Genomic DNA, 12,367 nt, shown 5'->3' with positions numbered 1-12,367 from the left:
CTTGCGGCAAAGGGACATTGAGGAGGCTCCGGAATGATTCTGTTACAGGTGTTTTGCAGGGAAGAAGAGTTATTTGTCTCTTGTTTTTGTGGCATTCTGGGGATGTGTTCCAGAGATTGGTGGGTAGATGTTAAAGGCCTAATTCACAGAAGCGTTTCATAATGATGCAATGGGAAAACGCTGTGTGAATAAAGCCCGAAGTGTATGAATGATTTATTTTTAAATGTTTTGAATGGGCATTGTTTTAAGAAAGTGTGGAAGGTCTATTTTAAAACAGATAGTATGAATAAATAAATACATAAATATGTCTCTTAAGATATGAGCTCATGGAACCACACACTTATAACTGGGAACAGAATAAAAACCTGGGGTTCAAAAGTGCATGAAGTGGACACGCTCCATTGCAAGGTCCCTAAACTACCTTTCACTTCTGTAACTCCTGCAACTTTGTCCAGACTAGCTATGTAACTCAAGTCAAATGCTATATTATTCTGTATGTGTAATTCTATGCAATGTACACATGTAACTATGTATTCAAGTGTAAGTGCCTAGATACCTGAGGGTTAAGTGTGCTCTACAAAATAACAAACTAAACTAAACTAAATGTACCTTCCAATTCTATTTATTTTTATATTTATAAATCCCCCGAAAGCATGCAGGCATCAGGGCGCAGAATGGATGAAAAAGAGAAGAACTTAAAGAAGAACATTACTCAAAAAGAACTGTCTTCAATCTTTTCCTGAAAACAAGATGTTTTTTTTCCATCAGCTAAGTCTTTAGGAAGACTATTCCACAAATGTGCCCACCCTGTACCTGAAAGGATTTCCCCAGACACTTCCCTCGTCTGCTCTTCGGGAGGGCCAGGCGGACTAGGTGGCTGGATCTAGTTACTCTCTTAGAGCAATGGACCATTATTATGTCCTGAAGATTGCTGGGAGCCTGACCGTAAAGGCACTTATGCACAATAGTGCAAGCTTTGAAGCGAACCATATCTGCCACTGAGATCCAGTGCAGACCTTTGCGGTGCTCTGTGATGTGTTCTCTTCTAGAGACCCCTTTAATGATGTGCACAGCATCATTCTGCAAGACTTGTAACCTTTGCAAACAGCCCATGCCAGCACCAGCCAAGAGTGCACTGCAGTAATCAAAGCACAGCATAATCAAGGCCCTCACTATGGTAGTGCAATTAGTCTCTGAGACGAAAGGTATGACTAGTCTAAGTAGTCTCAGAGAATATTGTGCCTTATTAGTAGTGTGTTGAACTTGGGCGTCTGAACTCAGTGAGGCTTCCAAAACAATTCCCAAAGTCTTAACTTTTGAGACGACATTAATAGGCCGATTCTGAATGTCAAAGCTTGCGAACAAGGAGAAGGTAAGAGAAAGACAGAGTGGCAAGGGTCATCTCGTAAAGATAGGCTATAACAGTCAAACAGGCAGTATGATGGTAGAGATTACATGAAGAGAACAACAGCATACCGTGATTTAAGGACAGTATGACCCATTTTTATAAAATGTTAGTCCAGTTGTGCTTGAAGGGGTAGGGTGCAATCAGTGAAAAAGCAAATATGGCCTGCTATTGCTACTGCAGGCATGCAGTCCGTAGCAATGATAATACGGCTAACGTTACCACCTGATCATTTCAGCAGTGGTAGGGAACATGGCTCTTGACAAGGATGCAAAGTTTATGTGAAGGATTGATGCATGCTAGCTGACCCAGTGTGGAAAGGAGCGTCTGGTGGGCCCAGTATACATCGGTTACAGCAATGTGAATGCATCAGAGTTGAGTGGCCGTATTCGGCGTTCCTAACAACACACATGAGACCGACCATAGTGTACTGAGCATAGTCTAGAAGAGCGTTGTGATATAGAAGTCGGTGCAGAGGCCAATGTTTGTAGAACGAAGTGGGCATTGTTGTAGACCTAGATGGTTCCGGTAATGTTCCAGGTGAGGACGGTGACAGAAGCAAAATAGCAACCAGCTGCAGGAACACGTACCAAGGCAGGGAAAGTGCGGGTTTCGCTCGAGAGGGGGTATAGAGTGAAAGCTCTCGCAAGAGGGAAGTGTGGACAGCACGAAGACTGTATCGGAGTGTAATGGGCAGCGTGGGTGTGGGATCGGATCTGATCTGATCCTCTTACCTGAGGAGTCGACATGGGTGCCCCAGGGTGCACGCAGGCGGTGGAGGGCGGCCAATCGCACATCGGAAAAGTGGAGGCAATACCTGAGAAATGACAAGGAAAAGACAGGGGGACTTACAAACGGGCCTTGAATGCCAGGCCCGGCATCCCCTCACAGCTCAGCTGGGCCTCTGTATTTGCTGGGGGCAAAAGCCAATCAGGCTGCAGGATCTTGCTCTATGCCACTCCAGGCAATGTAGGCAGCCTGGAAAAGGGCAGAAAGCGGCAGCCATTTTACTGGTGTTTCAAAGTCTGCTTCTGGTTGATGGAGATGCAGCAGACTCTATCCCTCGATGGTGTGGAGGACATCCTTCCTGCCAAGATGATGCAGGGAAAAGACAGGGGGCCTTAAACATGGGCCTATAATGCCAAGCCCGGCTTTGCCTCATGGCTTAGCCGGGCCTCGGTATTTGCTGGGCGCAGCCCAGAAAAGGGCAACAAGGTGGCAGCCATCTTACTGCTGTTTCGAAGTCTGCTTCTGGTAGAAGGAGATGCAGCAGATTCTATCCCTTGATGGTGTACATTTATTTCAATCTTTCCTAGAAAGACAAAGGGGTGGAACCAGCAGACGGCTCAGTCCAGAAACACCAGGAATCTCACCAGGGAGCGTATAAATCCCCCTGCTGAGCTCTACCATGGACAATATCAATAATATAGTGTCGGCTGAGGAGTCATCCAATGTGCTGGCCTCCTTCTTTGATGAAGTCATCAATCTCCTAGGCCCCCTCGAACAGACACATATAAAAAGTTGCTCCTAGAAATGCCTGGTTCATGAAAGAACTCAGGGAGCTCAAATCGCACATGCTGAAATGTTTCTATGAGTGGAAAAAGAACTAACTCTGCCCTCTTTCTTAGCTACATGTAAAAAAGCTGCTAAAATTATAAGCAAGCGATTATTAACGCAAAAAAAACTGCTTTAATGACAGAATCAGCAATGCGCAACACGAAAGCAAGGAGCCTTTCAAAATTTCAAAAGAGCGAGCTACTCCATGTATGCAGAAGACTTCCAGTATCATTAGGGACACAGCTTGTGCACATCAATACAGGAAGCATTGCAGGGGAAACTAGATAAAATCAGATCTGATATTGTCAATAGAAAAGCCATGTCTAATGACACTCCCAGAGCAACCAATTTAACACACCGGCCATTGAACCCTCAGGTCTCAGAGTTCTGCTTCACTCCTATTACAGTTGAGGATCTAACACCTATTCTTAAGCAACTCAAGTCTACATCATGTAAAGGCGACCCATGCTCGGACGTAATCATGCAATCTTGCTTGGCTAACTTGATGGAGGCAATCTGTAATTTTATCAATGCATGTGACTGGCAAGTGGAGGCACAGTGACATGGTTTGTAATCCTTCCCTCCCCATATCCTTTTTTTTAAAAAAAATGTTTATTATTTTTTAACAAGAATACAACCAAACTTGCAGTACAGTTAACATTATTACAATATTGTATTTCTTTAATAATATATACTGTTCCCTCTACCCACCCCCCTCCCGAGCCTATTCTTCCACACCTTCTGTTCCTGCACCTTGCAGGTGGAGTCCTTCATCCGAATTCTCTACCGAGTCGCGATCACTCGACCCATCATGCGCGGTCCCAAATATCGTAGATACTAGATGCTTCCAAGCTATCAAGGTTTCTGCTTCCTCCTCCCAACCCGAGTTACTTGCCTCCTGCCATACTGCAGTTTCAGCTTCTGACCACTTTTGTAGATCTTTTCACCACACTTCTACTATTGGACCATGGCATGCCTTCCAGTTCATAGCAACTCTACGTTTTGCAAGTATATACGCAGGTCTTTAAGTTTACTGACTTGCTTCAATTTGCGTGGTCTGGGCAACCCTCCTATCAAGCATGCCCACGCTGATTCTATCATGAGCTTAACCCCTTTTGTGTTCAGCCTATCCGCCACTCCCCTCCAGAAACTTTCAATCAATGGGCACGCCCAGAACATGTGCACCATCCCAGCATTATTCTTGTTACATTTAGGGCATGCTTGCAGCCCTGCATTCGCAAATTTAGCTATTCTTTGGGGCGTCATGTAAGCTCTGTGGGTGATACACAACTGTATCTGCTGCAACCTGGCATTTCTTGACACTTCTTGTGATATATTTGGGCTTTCTCCCACATCCCATCTGTCATAGGGGTGCCCAGCTCTTCTTCCCATTCCTGTCGTAATGGCATTGGTTCTTTCACCACTTTGGTCATAACCATCACATATAGTCTGGATATCTCATGTCCTCCCTCTGCTATGTTGTACATAACCTCTAAGGTGGCAACCGGTTGGCCTTCCAGTATTATCTCTGACCACGTTTCTGTAACCCGCCGCACCACCCTGTGGTATGAAATATACTGTACCCTGTGTAATCCGATTTCCTCTACCAAAGTCTCAAAACCTATAATCTTCCCATCTTGCCATACATCACCCAGCGTTGCATTCCCAACTGGTTCCCAGTGCTTCCTGATCGTTTTCATTAGTTGGGCATCTTTTCGCACCAGTGCCACGAGTGGCACATGCGGGGAGCATGGGGAAGAGCTCTCCATTACATGACAGGCCCTGTGCCATATGTCCCATCCCAGCAATATCATTTTCGGGCACTCTTTCATATTCTCTCTGGGCAGCCACATCATTTCTTGTAGAAAAAACAGTGCACATTCTGATCTAAACAGCCTAGATTCCGAGGTCGTTTCTTCCGATAACCATTTCGCTACATATTGCAATTGACTTACTAAGTAATAGACCTCGTAGTTTGGCAGTTGTATCCCTCCTTTCTCAAGCGTATTCTGTAGCTTCCAGAGGGCTATTCTATTTCTAGTCCCACTCCATAGGAAATCTCTGCATATGCTATGTAATCGGGCAAAGAATCGTTTTGGGATCAGATGCGGTATATTACTAAAGTACTGCAATAGTCTTGGCAAGACCACCATTTTTAACATTGCCCCTCTTCCCATCATCGCCAAAGGAAGCTTCGCCCAGAACTTCATACTACTCTCGATACCCTTGACTGCCGTCTCTGTGTTGTGCAGGTGCTCTGCCTCCACCGTATGGTAGATGTCTATTCCAAGGTACCTAAACGTGCCCCTTCTCCCACGGTATTGGCAATACCGGCAAGTGCTCTAGCGGGGTCCCCTTACATCTGCCCAGCGGGAACACGCATAACTTTTTAGGATTTACTTCTATGCCGGACAGGAGCGCAAATTGTTCCATCACCTCCAGCACATATTGAAGGTTTTCTTCAGGGTATTTCAAGTACAAAAGTATGTCATCTGCATACAGGGAAATTAAATGTGGCTCTGCTTTAATGGTGATACCTATCACAGTATACTGTTGTCTTAGGCATATTGCTAGTGGCTCTAGAGTTAAAATATATAACATTGGGGACCATGGGCAACCCTGTTTAGTGCCCCTGCTAAACTGCCACTTCTCTGAGATTATCGCTCCTGTTTTCACCCTGGCTAGAGGCGCGCTATATAACAATTGGAACCATCTAAGGTACCCTGGCCCTATCCCATTGCTGGTCAAGGCAGCCATCATCCAGGGCCATTTTACTGAATCGAAAGCTTTTACTGCGTCCAGTGATACGATTGCCATCTCTCCCTCTTCTTCATTTGCATACTCAATGACTCGATGGAGCTGCCTATGGTTATTCGTAATATTCCTGCCTGGGACGTACCCAGTCTGGTCAGGGTGTATGAGTTTGGTGATAATTCTTTTCATCCTGTTTGCTAGAACCGCTGTGAGTATTTTGCTGTCCTGATTTAGCATTGACAATGGTCTATATGATCCAAAATCCTTGGCCGGCTTATTAGGTTTTGGGAGTGGTATAATTATCGCCTCTCGCTCGGACTCCTGGAGCCTACCCTTGTCATACGCCTCATTTAGCATTGCCAACAGCGGGGGAAGCACCTCGTCTTTATATTTTTTGTAAAATTCGCTCGGGAGTCCATCGGCTCCCGGGGTCTTGTTTGTGGGTAGCTGCACCACTACCTCCTCCAATTCTTCCAGGGTTATCGGGGTGTCTAGCTCTTCTCGTTCTTTCGAACTAATCTGTGGCAGACCTATGTCTTCTAGCATTTCATTTATTCTCCCATGATCACTCCCCACTTAATCGTCATATAGGGTTCGGTAATATTCTACAAATTCTTGATTAACCGCTTCTTGGGTGTCTGCCGTACTCCCATCATCTCTCACAATTGTCCTGATTGTAGGTCTGGGGGTTTCATTTTTATAGAGTCATGCCAGCATTCTTCCTGGTTTATCCCCTCCCGCATGCAGTCTCTCTACATACTTCCTATAATTCAGATTACACAGTCTCTCCCAGCATCCCACACATTTTTGCTGCAGCCCCAGTAGCTCAACATTCTCTTCCTCAGTGGTACCACCCCTTCTCAGCGCTTTCTCCAACTCATCCTCAGTCTCTTGTAATTCAGCCACTATCCCCCCTTGCAGCCCTTTGGATTTCGCTAAGGCCATTCCCCTCACTACTACTTTAAAGGCCTCCTACAGCACACCAGTGGATTCAACACTACCAGTATTAATTTCAAAGTAGCTTACTATGTCGTCTCGCAGGCTTTCTCTAAATATAGTATCTCTCAGCGCCTCAGCACAGAGGCGCCAAGTCAGTATCCTGTTTCTCAGGGACTGATTTTGCCATTCCAGTATCAACGGTGAGTGGTTCCGATAGGGCCCTCGCTTTGTATTCTGTAAGTGTTACCTCCGAAATCAGTTCATGTGTGACAAACATGTAATCCAGCCTAGTGTGCAAATTTTGTGGGGCTGAGTAATGGGAGTTTTTTCTCTCTGACATGTGTTGCGCTCTCCATGCATCTTCAAACCCCAGGTCCATCAGAAGTGTCTGCAGCGCTCTGGCCGCTGGGGCAGGTCTATCTATTTTATTATCCGATCTATCGATTCTCGGATTAAGCGCGCAATTAAAGTCAATCTGTCTCACCCACCTACCAGTGCAGTTTCTATTCAAAACATTTATTCCCGCGTGTAGACTCATATAGACTCGGTCCCCAACTCCAAACAACACACTCAACTCCCCAACACTCACCCCACCCTCCCTTTTCCCATCCCCTTCCACAACTTGCCCAAACACAATATCTACCCCTCCACTACTTCCCAACCCTCCCAACTGTTGCCCAGCTCCATCCCTGCATCTCAGGCCACCCTGCATCTAGGCCCTAACCCGACAACACGCACGCTCGGGGCTCAGTGGGGTGATTCAGCTCTAGTGGCTTTTCTCCTTACTCTATTTACCGGGGGAAGGTCACGTCCCATTTGTGCCTCCTGCATTAGTAATCACATTGGAATATCAATATCAATATTGAACAGTGCCATCTATATTCTAGTCCAGTATATTCAGCTTCACTCATCTTGAGCAATCAATGTCATACCACAAGGTAGGCCCCATTATATCTCTTTTGCGGCAACCCATAGCATTGCCACACATCACTTATCTTGTGCCTCTCGTCTGATCCTCTTCAACGTCCAAGCATCCTTGGGCATCCAGCCAGTTCGTCGCTTCTTCCTGGGTGTCGAAGAAATATGTTTTGCTCTTATATATTATCTTGAGTGTTGCAGGACACAGAAGCATGTATTTAAGGCCAGCTGTGCGTAGTCCCCTCTTCACGGCTACAAATCCGTAGCGTTGCCTTTGTACTTGCATGGTATTTGATTTTGATTTGATTTGATTTAATCATTTGTATTGCGCGCCAGACCCGAGAATATGAGGGCGCATGAGCAGCAGGTTATTCAAAGCTTGGTTACAGGTTGCTTATACATATCTTATACATATCACTTACAGTGTTACAGTGAGGTAGCTTATACATATCATATACATATCACTTACAGCTTATACATATCTTATACCTACATTGCAGATATATTAGGGAGTTTGCAGATAAGCATTCGTTCTAGGTTGGCGGCAGTGTGGTGTTGGGTTAGACGAATTAGAGCTCTTTGTTCTTTATCCATTGGATATAATTGCGTCTGAAGTGAGTAAAGGTTTGAGGTGACCTAAGGGATGGTGGTAGGGCGTTCCAAAGTTGGGGTGCCTTCACCTGGAAGCTGTTGCCGCCCATTTTAGTGCGTTTGTACCTAGGGACTATGAGTAGGTTTGCGTTAGAGGTTCTGGTGGGTCTGTTGGGGGTGTATTTGCATATTCTGTCTGCAAGGTAGCATGGGGCAGCGTTGTTCAGACATTTGTGCGTTAGCGATGCTACTTTGAGCAAGATTTTGTCTGAGGTGTTGAGCCAGTTGTGGGATTTCCGGATGTTGGAGATGTGGGCTCTCTTGGGGATGTTGAGCGCAGCTCTGAGAGCGTTGTTTTGGAGCGTCTGAATTTTGTTTGTGATTTGCTTGCTGGCTCCGACCTAGAGGGCATTGCAGTAATCCAGTTTGTATAATACCAAGGCTCTGGCTAGTGTAATGCAACTCTGGGGAGATAGGAAGGGTTTGGCAGCTCTTATTAGCTTACATGTGTAGGCCGTGGAAGATGCCATGGAACTAACCTGTTTATGGAAGGTAAGGGCGGAGTCGAGGTATATTCCTGAAGTTTTCACTTCATTGGCAACCTTGATCGGGTTCCCGTCTATGATGAAGTTGGTATAGTTTTGGTCTAATTTGGTTATGTTTGTAGAGGACCCAAGGATGATGAGTTCCGTCTTGTAATCATTCAGGCATAGACTGTGCAAAGCCATCCATGCCTGGATGATGAGGTAAACCTTGTTCACCAAGGCCAAATCCTGGTTGTAGTCTCCCGTCAGCGGGATGAGGATCTGTGTATTTAGCGTAATTAGTATAGGTGATACCCAGGCCATCTAGATCATCAAACAGGGGCTTTGTGAACACGTTGTACAGAGTAGGGGAGACGCAGGAGCCCTGAGGGACTCCGCATGTGATGGGGATGGGGTCGGCAGCGGAAGTGGTGGAGAAGACACGAATGGATCTGTTGCTGAGGAATGACTCGATCCATCTGATGGCTTCTTGGGAGAAGTGCGCGGCTGAATCTAGATGATTGCAAAGGATTTTGTGGTCAACTAGGTCGAACGCCGCAGAGAGGTCTAGTAAGAGAAGTAGTGCAGTTTTGCCGTTGTCTTTGATGGTGTCTATCTGGGCTCGCAGATCAATGAGGGCTGTTTCAGTCCCGTGTAGGGGTGTAGGGGTCTAAAGCCTGATTGTCGCGTACCTAGGAGGTGGTTAGTTTCCAGGTGTTTTTGGATTTGTTGGTATGCTGTCTTGTCTAGTATCTTAAGCAGTAAGGGACCGGTGGTAATGGGTCTGTAATTGATCGGGATAGAGGGGTCAAGGGAAGGTTTTTTAAGGAGGGGGAGGACCCAGGACTCTTTGAGGTTGCTGGGGACTGTTCCTGAGGTGAATGAGGCGTTGATGAGTCTGGTGATGAATGGCGATAGGTCTCTTGCCGCATCTTTAATGATTTGTGGGGGGCAGAGGTCGCCTTTACAGTTGGAAGGTTTGAGGCTAAGAATTATTTTTTCCACTTCTAGGGTAGTGACTTTGGAGAAGCTAAAGCGAGTACTGTTGGGTGGGATGTGGGTGGGTGGAGTACTAGGGGGGGTATTAATGGGGTTGGTTGATTTGGAGAGGGAATCTTTCTTATTTTTAATTTTGGTTTGAAGGCCTAGGACTTTGTTGTTTAGTGCATTTTGGACACTAGTGCACCATTGTTTGTTCTTCACGCAAGGGTCTGGTATAGTCGGGGTATGCAGTTATGGTCGCTGCTGCTCTTTTTATCGTCCCTCCTTTCCCGAAGAACTCCAGGATCTTCTCTCGGTCTCTATCATTAAGGATTTTCTCTATGATCGCTCGGACGGGGTCCCTGGTTGCGGCCTTCACATCAGGGCTTTATGTGCGCGTTCAATTGCGAATCCTTGAGAGAGCTTGCCGGCCCCAATCTCCTGCATAATCATGCTCTCCACGTAGTCCGTTTGGTCTTGGCCTTCCTCTCCTTCTGGGAGGCCTACCACACGTATGTTATTATGTCTCGCTCTTCCACAGCTCCCTCTGCTCGGTTCTTTAGGTTCTATACTTGCTGCTTTAGAACATGGACCTCTTTAGCATTGCTGGTGCTGGGTTCTGCGTTGGTTTTCACTGCACTTTCCAGACTAGTCGTCCTCTCTGCTAGTGCCCTCATGTCTTGCCGCAATAGACCTCTATGCCCACTGTGTCTATTTTGGTCTAAGCGCCACTTTCAAGTCTGCCATTGTTGTCCCCCACGAAGATTTCAGTTCCGTGATAGCAGCCAGAATCGCCTAGTCATCTTTCAAAGGGGTGACTTCCGCTGATCTGCTGGTGGGGGTCTGTGCCGGGGTGGTCGGGATCTTAGAGAATATTTCTATTGTTGATTGTTTAGCCTTCGCTTTACATCCTCTCACCGACATTATCCCACTCTTGGTTGAGTAATTACAAGTCGCCAACACCTGGGCCTTGCCCTGGAACCAAAGTCAGTACTGCTTTATGTGGTGTGTTGACCAGATTTTGGTCTCTGCCCCTCCGATGTCCGCCTACACTGTTATGTCCGTGGGGATTGTGCACGATGCATGCCCACTTGCTCCTCCGTCTCATACAGCACCATTCACCAGCAGTGTTCGTGTGTCTGGCCTCCACGCCCCAGCATGCGTTATGTTTATTTTCGGTCTATAGATACCGACCTTCAGGTGGGAGCGGGCGCCATCTTGTTTCAATCTCCACTGTTTTCCGCTGCTTCACTTTACGGCGATGCTTTGATCTGCCAGACCACCGGAGCATATCAGATACGATCCTTGTTATAGCCGTTCACTTGCATTCAGGTTCCTTCCAATGTTTCAGATCCGCTTTTATTGGCGAGCGATGCCGTTCCGCGATGTGCCAATGCAGCTGTCCTAAGGCTCACCCCTTTGTTCTCACGTGAGCGCCATTTTGTTTCTCTCGCCGACCAAAGCTCGCTATCTTATTTAGCTCACAATACAGCACTTTGTGCACAGTTAACGCCAGCTCCACGACCTCCATATGCCTCTCATTTTCATGTATTCATAGTTCGAATAAGGCAGCACTCTGCAGGCTCAAAGTATGTTTTTTTGGTCGGATCAGCGTCGGATCGGTAGAAGCTCATAGGGATCACATCCTAGCCCGTGGCCATGTAGCCACGCCCCCATTCCCTCCCCATATCCTTCCTGGTGTGTATGTGTGTGCTATAATTACAACCCACCTTTACAAAGAAGTCAATTGCCTTTCAAACATGTGCCCTATCCCTGACTCAGTATCTGCTATCTCAAAGTGCTCCTTCCCCATTGAAGACTTTCACATCTGTGCACATGATCTCTTAATCATGTACTCCCAAGAACTGTATGAGGATACTAATAACCTGGTTGTAATAGATCGCAAATTCCTTCATTTTAGACTATCAACGACTTTTTCAGCCATGTCCTTGGGAACTTTAAAACTTCAGGTGTGTTCATTGACAAAACCATTGCAGGGCACAGAGTCATCTTACAACAAAAGAACCTAAAATCATCTATAACAAATCACTCCTTTAATAGTCTTCCATCGTCAAACCTAGCATCCATGAACTTGACCAAATACCTCCCATCACACAAAACAAGCCAAATCCATCACAGTTCTGAAAAATACATTGTTTTCAAGTGGCCTCCATAAAATGTTGGAGCACTGGAAAATGCTGCAGAAAGTCTAAATGCGCCACTGCAGGGTTCCCTCCGGGTATTCTTACCTACCTCTCAGCCAACCATTCATCCATCACCCACTGACAATGACCCCACCCCCTTAAAATGCTAAACACTGAACCATGGCATGGAATGGCACAAAATGAACTAAACAGAGACAAGATACCATACTTATAAAGTAGACCACTGAACAACTAACACTAACACCCAGTAATCACACAAGGCCCGAAAGAGTGACTACCGTAGGACAAGAAGTTATGCTAAAATGAAAAAGAGTAGGCCAACATTGACACCCAGGAGTAGTGCAAGGCTTAAAAGCCAGACCATCTTAATCGAAGAAGCCATGCCACAGACTCCAATGAAGAACAAATTATAATTCATATATTTTCTTTCTTTCTATAATTGTAGAGTGACAGATCAGGACCAAACATGCATCAGAGCACTGTACAGAGAATAGCACTAGGTATAAGTAGCAGCATATTTGGCTAGATAACTT

The sequence above is a fragment of the Ambystoma mexicanum genome, chromosome 3q (assembly GCF_040938575.1).
Source record: "Ambystoma mexicanum isolate Mex_15411 chromosome 3q, UKY_AmexF1_1, whole genome shotgun sequence".
NCBI classification, from domain to species: domain Eukaryota; kingdom Metazoa; phylum Chordata; class Amphibia; order Caudata; family Ambystomatidae; genus Ambystoma; species Ambystoma mexicanum.
This window is presented reverse-complemented; position numbering follows the sequence as displayed.